The 12,167-nt window shown below is 41.3% G+C and overlaps 1 protein-coding gene across 3 annotated transcripts in view; it reads left to right on the top strand.

Annotated features, from left to right (window-relative positions):
- The first annotated feature begins 8,433 nt into the window (after positions 1-8,433).
- The window catches only part of ogdha (oxoglutarate dehydrogenase a), a 38,670-nt gene continuing 34,936 nt past the window's right edge, over positions 8,434-12,167 (top strand). For 2 of the 3 annotated variants that reach the window (XM_080433304.1, XM_080433302.1), the window contains exon 1: positions 8,434-8,540. The gene's annotated coding sequence lies outside the window, so the exon portion shown is untranslated. Of the gene's footprint in view, positions 8,541-8,598; positions 8,619-12,167 lie in introns of those variants that run through there. The other variant, XM_080433303.1, reaches the window with a different exon arrangement.

The raw sequence follows: 12,167 nt of genomic DNA, 5'->3' as shown, positions 1-12,167 counted from the left end.
ATCAGGAAGGAACATCCTAGTTCTACCAGTTTGTCCCACATCACAACCCCATACATACACAGACCAGTATGACCAGTGCGTCCTACAAAGTCAACCAGCAGAAACTACTTTACTGGCCATGACTATACAGAGTGTAATTATTATACTAGTATGTACAGTACTTTATGGTGGCTTGTATATCGTCGCTGTCAGGCAGAAACCTTGTATCTCCACATTTCATATTTTAATGATTTTTTTTTCTCGCAAAGGAACGGCCCATTTTATACTTCAGAAAGAGTCAAGCAAAATTGTTGACATTTTTTAAATGGCGACCATAGCCAATCTACACACTCACAAGCTTGTAGATCAGCTATTTTAGCTATTTAAAAAATTACGCTTTTTGAAGATTTTCGTCTTTGATGACATGCCCGAAACACGGATGCCAGGTTGGAAGTCTGTGGATTTTAATAAAATATTTAGCCAATTAAAAGTATTAACAAGAGCTTGTGACTATTGGAACGCAGGTTTTTTTTTTCTTCTCCAATTTCCTGAAAAGTAACAGTTTTGGACATGCAAGATTTGACAGCAACGAGATAAAGTCATCGTTCTCCGTTTCACTGTTTGTCTCTGTAGGATCGGGCTGACTGGGTGTGTTTGTTAAAAATAATAATTAAATGGTACTCTGCTGTAAGAGGGTATTTTTGCCACTAAACTGCACTGTTTGCTAATTCAGAGCTCTCATTACATCATGATTATACACACACACATACATACACACACACACACACACACACACACACACACACACACACACACACACACACACACACACACACACACACACACACACACACACACACACACACACACACACACACACACACACATCACACACACTGTATGTGTTGAGGTGTTGCTATGTGTTGTTGAGGTATTGCTATACGCTGAGGTGTTGCTAGGCGTTGAGGTGTTGCTAGGTGTTCAGGTGTTGCCAGCCAGGCATTGAGGTGTTGCTAGGTGTTCAAGTGTTGCTATAGGCGTTGAGGTGTTGCTAGGCGTTGCTAGGCATCGGTGTTGCTAGGCGTTGAGGTGTGTTGCCAATGTTCCTCAGACTGAACCACACAGCATCCTACAAGATGGTGCCATAAAAAGACTGATCATGTCTAGAACCCTTCTTATGTTTTACACATTGTTTTTAGAATCCCATGCAAACACAAATGAAAGGAATCTTTGCCAATGTGCTGTTTGGAGGGTTTTGAGAATATGTGTAAAAAAAATGAACCTGTATAGAGGAATATGAATACAGCACTGTATTACAATAACAATCATAATAATGTACTGATTGTTTGTGGTTGGCCTGATTGCACTACTGCGTATCTCTCTCTCTCTCTCTCTCTCTCTCTCTCTCTCTCTCTCTCTCTCTCTCTCTCTCTCTCTCTCTCTCTCTGACTGTCTCTCTCTCCTCTTTCCTGCAGAGCTGTGCTGTCCTCCAAATGTGTTCTGAAGGTCCCACGTCATTACAAGTGTTTATATTTGATATCAGTACAAAAGGTACCAAATAAATTATACCTGTAAGATGACAAAAGAAAATAAATAAATAAATAAATGCTGTCCATTTCTGTACCAACAAAATTGGAGAGATAACAAACTTTGCAACTTTAATTCCCAGTTTAAGTCAAGTCAAGTTTATTTATATAGCACATTTAAAAACAACAGCAGCTGACCCAAAGTGCTTTCCAAACAAAGAACAAATAGACCTTAGTCTATTTACAAAACAGAGTAAATGGCATATAGAGACAAAATGCAGTAGAAACAATAACAAAACAGAACAAAACAAATAAAAACAAGGCAGGGACAAAGAAACAACAGACAATGACCTCAATCTATGTTAAAAGCAAGAGTAAAAAAGTGTGTCTTCAGTTTGGATTTAAATATCTCAATGGTGGGACTTATCTTAATGTGAAACGGGAGATTATTCCAGAGTATAGGTGCAGCCACGGAGAAAGCCTGGTCACCTTTGGTAATGAGGTTTGTTGAGGGAACGGAAAGGAGTTTCTGGGTGGATATGTTCTCGTTTCTTAGTTCCAGTGATGAGTCTAGCAGCTGAATTTTGAACCAAGTTTAACTCTCAGGCAGTTGATTTGTTTGTTTATTTATCTGTGGAACCGAGTCAAACCAAATGTAATCTCTCAAGACAGATTCAGAGCTCTGCAGCAAATTCAAAGGGATTTTTTTTTTGCTGATGGGTTCTATTGTGATTTCTGGGTCAAGCAGATGAAGGTCATAAATCATGAAAGGTTCCCAGATTGAACAAAATGTACTGCCTCAACTCATACAATTCCAAGTGCTTGTCAGGGTGGGGGGTCCCAGTTCAAGTACAGTATGATTATTTTGGGGGCTCGCGGCCTGAAAAGGTTGAGAACAATTGCTATCTGGAAGTAGTAATATTAATGACTTGGGGACGGTTGAATTATACTAAATAAATAATTCCACATATTCAGTGACATAATAATGATAATGAATTTATTTGTATAGCGCTTTTCAAAACAAAGTTACAAAGGGCTATGCAGAGCAAAGACAAAACAGCAAAAACAGCAAACAAAAATCTGAAAACAATTAGTAACTAGAAAAAGTGCTCCTCGGAGCACAGGTCTCCGCCAGGTCAGGTAGGTTATTGTGGCCTCCTGGTGGCGCTATAATAGGCCAATGTGAAAAGGGTGGCATTTCTTCCTCGGCCTAGTGGGAATGTGCATGCATTCATGATTTGAGGCATTTTGTTCCAAAAATGTGTTTTGCTAAAGTAGACCTGCTGGTGGCGCTATAACAGGGCAATGTGAAAAGGGTGGCATTTCTTCCGCGGCCTAGTGGGAATGTGCGTGCACATTTTCAGGGAAATCGCACGCCGCGTTCATGATTTGAGACATTTTGTTCAAAACGGACCAATCCTGCAAACTTTGGAAGCCAACCTTAGCCAATCAGGATGGAATATGAAATATCGGACAGATGCGTCTTGATCACATGACTATAGAGATACTGTGTACTGTGTATTTGCGTGATGTTTGGATAAAATCTGAAGGATTAATATCCAAAAATGTATTTGACATAAGTCGGCCTCCTGGTGGCGCTGTAAAAAGTAGATGTGAAAAATGCAGTGCAGATGTTTTTCCTTGGCTTCTAGGGAGTGTGCGTGCAAAGTTTCACGCAGATCGGTGCAGTTATAGTTAAAAATGCAAATCGGCCTGTTATAGCGCCACCATGAGGCCGATTTGAAAATGTTTAAGTGGCATTTCTTCCTCGGCCTAGTGGGAATGTGCGTGTGCAATTTTATGGAAATGGCAAGCTGCGTTCATGATTTGAGGCAGTTTGTTCAAAACTCACCAATCCTGCAAACTTTGGAAGCCAACCTTAGCCAATGAGGATGGAATATGGGAAATTGAACAGATCCGGGTTGATCACATGACTATAGAGATACTGTGTACCGATTTGCATTACGTTTAGTTAAAAGCTGTAGGAGTAATGGGAAAAAATTGGTTTTGCACACATCGGCCTCCTGGTGGCGCTATGACAGGCCTATGTGAAAAATGTGGGGCAGAGGTTCTGAATTGGCATCCAGGGAGTGGGTGTGCACAGTTTCGCAGCGACCGGGCCAACGGTGCCGGAGATTAGCTGCTAACACACAGACAGGACGGACACACGGACGGACACACGGACACACACACGGACGGACGGACAGGGGGCAAAACATACTCTCTCGCCATGCCTTTCGGCCTGGCGGAGACAATAAGAATTTTAAAATTAGAACATTCACATGCAGCTTAAGAAAAACACTTGACAGAGATAATAATAATAAAAAAATTTCATATTTGACAGAAATCTCAAAGTGCTACATGAAAAGCCAAGAAAAAATATTAAAAGTATATAATAAAAAACAAAAAAATTAATACAATTCTGATCAATGGTAAGAGACCCCCTCCCCAACTATACACGGCTAAGAAAAAGTTTCAACTAAGTTTAAAAAAACACAAGGCATCAAGAAGTCCATCTAGGCAAATGCCTTGTTAAAAAGAATGTTATTTAGTCCCCCTTTTTAAAAGTGTCAATGGACTGTGGTGCTCTCAGATGGTCAGGGAGGGAGGAGCAGTGAGCAGAAGGCGCCGAGGAGCAGCTGAGCGGAAGGCCTGGTGTCGTCGTCGTCGTCGTCCCCCCCCCCCCAATGGTGCAGAGCTTCTCATGGGGGGTTTCAGGGTGTCTTAATTTCCAGAGCTGAGGGAGCGGGTGGAGGTTGGTGGTTTGAGGAGTTCCTTTAGATAGGAGGGAGCATTGTTGTGTGGATACATTCACAGATGGGTAAGGAAAGAGACCTTCAACTCAGTCAACTCTATCCTAAAGGAGACGGGAAGTCAGTGTAGTGAATGGAGTATGGGTCTGATATGTTCATATTTCTGCACTCTCATCCGGATCCTATCAGCACTGTTCTGAATGTCCTACTGGAGTCTGGAGCTTCTGGATGCTCTTGCTAGGGAACCCAGATGAGAAGTGTGTTGCAGTATTCAAGCCTTGAGGAGACAAAGGTGCGGACAGGTTTTTCGGCATCTGGCAGCAGGGTGAGTGTGGGACAGAGTCTGGCTAGAGAGATAGGTTTTCATACTTCTGCCTCTTGTCTAGAGTAGAGTGAATGTTTTGCCAGCAGCACAGCTTAGACTGGTGTGGCATTCAAATTCATACTAGTAGACAAATATTCTACTGAAGCTCTTACAGAGCAGTGCACAGAGGTGGAAAGTAACTAAATAGTAAATACATTTACTCAAGTACCGTACTTAAGTACAATTTTGAGGTACTTTTACTTTGCTTGAGTATTTCCAATTGTCAATACTTTTACTTCTACTTCACTACATCTCAGAGGCAAATATTGTAGGATCCTTATTAAATACCAAGGGGACACCTCGCTCTTGTAGCTTTAAAATCAGTTTACCATGGTTGATACGATCAAAAGCCTGTGATGCATCAAGGAAACTATAGTGCAGTGCTATTACATCTTCTGTACTGACTGACAATTTCCTTAAGTGCATAAATACAGAAATCAGTGCCTTGTTTCTTCTTAAAACCAAATTGATTGTCAGTAGTTGCTGTGTATTCTTTGAGCCTTTCCATGAGGATACCTTCTAGTACCTTGGACAATATCCTCGCCAGTGCGTCTATAATCAGGCAGTAGGCCCTACGCCATGCATCAACAACCCCGAAAAACACATAGGATGTAGCACTGAAACGCTATGGCTCTATGGCTATGTTTGTATCACTTTGGCATGTCCAAAGATATAACTTAACTAGAAAATGTGCTCCTCGGAGCACAAGTCTCCGCCAGCAGACTATAGCAATTATATTATCATAGCAATAACGAATGAGATACAGTAGAGTAAAAGATATATACTGTAGTTAAATAAAAAGGTGTGTTAAAGAAATATTTATTAAAAAAAAAATGATTTAAAAATCATATTTTGTCTTCTAATGTTTAAAAATATGTTTTAAAAAAATGTTTAAAAAAATGTTTAAAAAAATGTTTAAAAAAATGTTTAAAAAAAGATAGGATGAAAAAAAGAGATCCAAAAAATTATTTATTTATGTATTTCTTACAAAAATGTATATACTATGACGCATCTGATATATATCAATTATATTATAATAGCAATAACTAATGAGATACAGTAGGGTAAAATATATGTGTTTGATCAGCTTTGGCCTTCTGCGCCTTTGTTTGACCAATGTCAGGTGTTCTCAGAGGGACACACACACGCACGGACAGGTGATTTGGACTAGAAGATACTGTTCCAATCAAGACTGATTGATCCTGTCCTCGCTTCAAAAACGTAAACGGTTTTTTGAAGTGACACACCTATTTATAGAATTGTATTTCGTCATGCATTCCTCTAGCCAATCAAAGGCATTGGTGTCAACATATTAATACGTATTAAGATTTCGGTCTTGTTGTGGGATCAATTCAACTCTAGTCCTCTTCTGTGTTACTGTTGTAGATGAGTATGCTTTCTTAGCTTTGGCCTTCTGCGCCTTTGCTTGACCAATGTCAGGTGTTCTCAAAGGGACACACACACGCACGGACGGGTGATTTGGACTAGAAGATACTGTTCCAATCAAGACTGATTGATCCTGTCTTACCTCGCTTCAAAAACGTAAACGGCTTTTTGAAGTGACACACCTTTTTATTATAGGATTGTATTTCGTCATGCGTCCCTCTAGCCAATCAGAGACATTGATGTCAACATATTGACACGTATTAAGAGTTCGGCTTTGTTGTGGGATCATTTCAACTCTAGTCCTCTTCTACGTTACAATTGTAGATGAGTATGCTTTCTTAGCTTTGGCCTTCTGCGCCTTTGCTTGACCAATGTTAGGTGTTCTCAGAGGGAAACACACACGCACAGACGGGTGACTTGGACTTACTGAAGGTACTGTTCCAATCAAGTCTGATTGATCCTGTTTTACCTCACTTCAAAAAGTAGGGGCTTTTTGAAGTGACACACCTATTTATAGAATTTTATTTCGTCACGCGTCCCTCTAGCCAATCAGAGGCATTGGTGTCAACAAATTGACACGTGTCACGTGGAGCTTGCCCAATGTTAGCTTGGCTAACAATGTTTGCTCACACAAAGCGAAAACATATTCTCCACCTTCGGCGGAGACAATAACATGTGTGTTTCAGACATGGTCGGCTGTCCTCCCTAAATATGTTTCCTAGTTTAGTTTTGTTGCTAAATATATAAAAAATCCCCTTTCTCTCCCACCCATACACATTTCCCTTTAGTGCAGTTTTGTTTTGAGACAATTTGATTTTACAACTCTCCTTTAATGGGACAGCAGAGGCTCAGGGGGTATTTATTTTAATGTATGTTGTAAATGTATTGTTACCCAGTGGCTTAGGGCAGACTTCAAACTTTTCAGGCCATGACCCCCCAAAAGAATCATATTTGAACCTCCCAAAAGAATCATATTTGAACTGTGGGACCCCCCAAAAGGATCATATTTGAAATGGGGACCCCAAAATAATCATATTTGAACTGGGGACCCCCCAAAAGATTCATATTTGAACTGGGGTCTTTAGTACTTTAAGTATATTTTGATGCCAATACTTTCATACTTTTACTCAAGTCAATTTTTAATACAGGACTTTTACTTGTAGTAAGTATTTCTCCATTGCAGTATTAATACTTTTACTTAAGTAACACATTTGAGTACTTTTTCCACCACTGTCAGACAGTGACACACGTCAATGTTCACTGCTAATTTGCAAGACATGTTCGACATCGTGACGTCATAGCTGCATCACAATCATTTACATACTAAAGGCCTCGAGCTGCTTCACCGCCGCCACACGCGGTTTCCCATTGTCCGGAGGGACAGTCGCGCTTTGATTGGCTAGTTGATTGTCAGGAAACCCCTGCTTTTATTCACTATTATTCACAAAAAAATTGTTTATATTAAACTATAGTTATAGTTGGTGTTATGAAAAATTAATTAAAATAATTCCTCTTATCTTAGAAGATCTAACACGAAAAAAAGGATGAGAACGATTTAGCTATTGAAGTCTTCTCTAGTGCCACTAACCTCGCTAGCGTCATCACCATAACGCTTTCCGCAATAACCTGAGGATAAAGGTTTCTATTTACTGTTCCCGTGCTAATATCCGGCCTAGAGCCCGCCTACTGTATCCCCGCCATTTCCACGCACACACATACGCAAGCACAGAGGCCGTTTCCGTATCCGCTCTACACTCGGATATGCCAAACGTGAAGCTAATCGCTCTTCCTCAGTTACCACCAGTGTTGCCAGATTTTGCGAGAGAAATAAGCAACCAGGTCTATGAAAACAAGTCCAAAAGAAGTAACTGGGGAGGCCACATGAGCACTTTACAGTACACCTAATATACATTGGCTACTTGAAAATATCGTGACGCGTTGTGATCTTGTAGATCTTGCCATTATCATAAAATCTTGAAATAAAGTGACAAATGTGGAATATTTTTTTATTATGTAGAGCCGTCTGACTGAAGCGGACATGAGCCACGAGAGGCACCGCTGAGCGAGCTAAAGCGAGAAGTCCGCTTCAGCCGACTCAGCTTCGTCCGTGTTATGTCCCGATAGGGACGGAATCTCACCTGACCAGACCTAGCACACAATATTTTCAGATGGGGTTCCGCGGACAAACACATTAAGGGTGTCCTTGACATGGAAATGTTTTAGAACCACTAGTTCAAACAACATTTAGAAAGGAAGCCCAAATAAGCAAGTTATACACTTTAGAAACAAGCCCCCCAAAAAACGCAACAAACAATAATATACAAGCAACTTTAAAAAGAAAAACAAGGCCAAATGAGCTTATAATAAGCGGACATGGCAATCCTGGTCAGCCGCCACCACCGTCCCTTCTGACGATGGGACGAAGACTCGCCCCACAGCAGCGCTCGTGTTTCCCTGGTAGAGAGGCAGAGGGCATCATCAATCGGGATACTAGCGGCCGCGCGTGAGGGGAGCCGCCCGCTGAAAGTAGAGGTGTGTAAAACTGTGTGTGTTTAACTTCATATAGCTGGCCGTTTTTAAGCTTTAATTCTTCTAACCTTTAGCGCGAGGGTAAGTTAACGTAAGTTTACGAACGTCATTAAAGTTTAAACACAACGACGTTTTCAACCCACCGAGGAAACTAAAAAAAAGGAGGAGAAAAAAAAGCTCTTTCGGAATTCGGTATTGACGTTGACAGTCGCTCTGCTAACGGCTCGTAGCCGCGTGTCGCGCTGCGGACGACGGCTGACGTGACCGTGGCGTAAATACATAAACAGGAACTTTTGTTTTGTTTCTGCCTTGGTAAGCAAAACTTTAACCACGGTAAATAAACGTGCAGAAATACGCAGCGGAGTTAATTAGCCGTTAGCCACACATGCTAACCCAACCTCCTCCTAACACCAACTACTAGTCAGTATACAGAAGCTAGCTAATGTGCTAATAATTGCATAACGTTTAAACGTTAGCTCGCTGGCTTAAACGGTCGCAGCCGACCTGTGTTTATTATAACGGCCGTGCAAACGCATTTTATACTGTGTGGTTTGTGGCCGCAAAACAACTTTGTGGGCTCATGATTTGGAACATTTGTTTTGACAGCTAAAGGGAGGTTGTGTGTTTTCTGGGGAGAACCCTGTTTTGGTAGAAAGGACAAAGTGAGTGACACCCATGCTCGGCCAATTGCAGGGCGCGGGAGTGTCGTTTCCGGCGTAGAGAACCAATGAAATGGCCCTTTGGAAGCTGTAGTGGGCGGGTTTTGTGTCAGAGCAGAGCTGAAGGAGAAAGCAGAGTGCGGTGTGTGGACAGTGTATTCAACAAGGTCACCACAACACACCGTGAATGCTGCGTTCACACTGCCAGATACAAAGCACATTTTGTAGCTGTGTATCTTTGTAGTTGAAGTTGAAACCAGCTCAACTTTTTTTTGTAGCAGCTGCAAACGTCGGATGTATCTTTGTATCTTCATGTTGCTGGCTTCCATTGGAAAAGAATGGTAGCCTGTAGATTTGTAGCTGCCAGTGTGAACGCAGCATTAACTCCCCAGGGTCCGTTTAGCTCTATTTGAACAGAACTAACACAGATTTTTGTCTTTGCCATGTAGAAATACTGGATCCATATCAGCATCATATAAGAAATGTTCATGTTATTTACAAAAGGGAGCCCCTGAACTCATTAGTTTTTAGTCCCTGGATGGAAAACCCTTCAGAACCGCTGTACTTTAGTACCGGTCACGTGTTGTGACTGCCAACAACCTACGGTACCTCTTTGACTGCCTTTAGATAAATATAGATAAGAGGTATTAGATTTCTTAACTTCTGAAGGGTTGAGAGGCAACAGTACAATTACTTTTTCTGCACAAATTCCTATGTTATTTTTGGTTCAAAGGCTTGTGTTACTGAGCCTGTAGAGAGCGGACTGGATGCACACATACATACACCCACTGCATGTGTGCCTGTGCATACAGACACATGTAATGTGATCTACAACAAGCTCACAACGCCTCTCGCTGTGAGGCGTTGTGAGTTTGTAAATCGGCTGTGTGTGGTCTCTGTCCGTTGGTTTTTAAACCTTACTTTGAGCATGTGAATAAGGTAATTTTCAGTTGACCTACGACTGGTTAACAGTAGGTCTTCAGCTTCAGTCACATGGTGTTGCTAAGTGGAGGGTTCAGCTGAAGGTGACATACATGTGTCAGTGGTCACTGGTCATGTGACTACTGTGGTTACATACACTACACATGCAGTCTTTTCACCTGTTGGAAACAATCAACATCCGACACAATGAATCTACTGTCAAGCGTGAGCTTCATTCAAGGAAATAACTTTGGTAGTACAACCTAAGACGAAATGATTTAACACGTGACTGCGCACACGACTCGCATAGTACAACAGGACAGTATAGAATGCTCTCACTGAGCAGGTTGGTACCCTGTATGGTGCGTGTCCTCCACCGTCAGTGAGTTAATGTGTGTGTCAATCTTAATGCACATTGTTGCACACTTTTGGAGAAAGGTCCTTTAGAAATGCAACATTTGGTGCATTATTTCTATAGAGCATACAGCATCTACAAGCGCTTACTACTGATGATGAACTGTAGAACCTATATCACATGATGGCACAATGTATGACTTACACAAAAGGTAGAGGGAATATTGTTGTGGCTTCATTCACACTTTTACGATGTAAATGATAGGAGTCATGTTCTTGCCAAGTATATGAAGTTAACTTCATATAAGGATTCAGGAATTGTCTTTGTCAGGTCTCTAGAGCAGTGGCAACGACTGAGTCAAGATGACTGACATAAGATACAGGACAGCAACATTAGACAGTAGACTACATTTATAGGCGACATCCATAGAGACAGTAGACTACATTAGAGTCTAATGGATGTCTAATGATTAGACACATCCATTCACACAGTAGCTTATAGATTATGCTGCGTTCACACTGGATACAAAAGATACGAATATATAAAGCTACACAGCATATTTGTAGCTTTGTATATTTGTAGCTGAAGTTGAAACCAGATCGACTTTTTTGTAGCTTTTGTAGCAGCTACGAACGTCGAATGTATCTTTGTATCTATCTTCGTGTTTCTGGCTTCCATTGAAAAAGAATGGTAGCCTTACTAGCCTGTATCTTTGTAGCTGCCAGTGGGAACGCAGCATTAGGCCCTTTGTGTATAGTTTATAGCATCATAGCATGTCTTGTATAGTGTTGTGTTCGAAGTGTGCTTGTGGTCATGCAGAATAGGGCTTTCAACTGAGCTCAAAGTCAAGCTACATTCGAATTTTGGTCTTAAGATATCCGATTCAACCACAGTCTTATACTGTTGACCACTGAGCAGCTGCTCCACTGGAGCAGTCGGGAGTTCAGTGCCTTCCATAAGGGCACTTCTTCAGCTGTGTGGGGAGGGGTGGGTGGTGGCCATTCACTTCCCCACCCAGAATGTTAAAAGTTTGTTTGGTAATGCCGACGTGTGCCACTAGTGGCATGGACCTGCAAGTGACGTCGATGCGCCAGGCTTTAGGTTTCAATTTGCAATTTTGATAGATTTTCTTGGCGTCTTTGTGCTATATCAATCCCGGTTAATTTTTTACTTTTTCGTTTTGGGGGTGGCCTTTAAAATAAGCTGATGCTCGGAAACCACAGGGCAGTGGAAACCATTTCCACAAAGACAGATGGGAGATGACTAACTTTATTTGAACACTGTTTACGCTGTAGGCTTTGTCTGCTCGCTCTATTCAAGTACGTCAGTTGTGCAACATACAACTCAATTATGCAGCTCTTGTGTCCAACCCAAGGCTTGTGATGTGCACTGCGGATAACCAACAACATTCTCAAGTGAACAAAAAAGGGTTTTCAAAGAAGTACTGCTTAACTCCCAAAAGTTGTGGACTGCAGACTTGCAAAGAAAATAATAAACCAAATTATTTGGTGAAAAAATATAGGATTTACTTTGAGCATGGCAACAAATTATGACCAACGCGTATCGACCTAGAATGTCTACATCAGGGTCTGTCTGGCATAACATTCTCAAGTGTTAACACGTTTACAAAACAAATACCCATTCCTACTCTCTTGTGTTGCCACATTCCTTCTTTCTCTTGCTTGCTCCATTAAC

This window comes from Gymnoscopelus braueri (assembly GCF_963280865.1).
Source record: "Gymnoscopelus braueri genome assembly, chromosome: 7".
NCBI classification, from domain to species: domain Eukaryota; kingdom Metazoa; phylum Chordata; class Actinopteri; order Myctophiformes; family Myctophidae; genus Gymnoscopelus; species Gymnoscopelus braueri.
The sequence above is the reverse complement of the archived record's forward strand: the minus strand, read 5'-3'. Positions and strand labels throughout refer to the sequence as shown.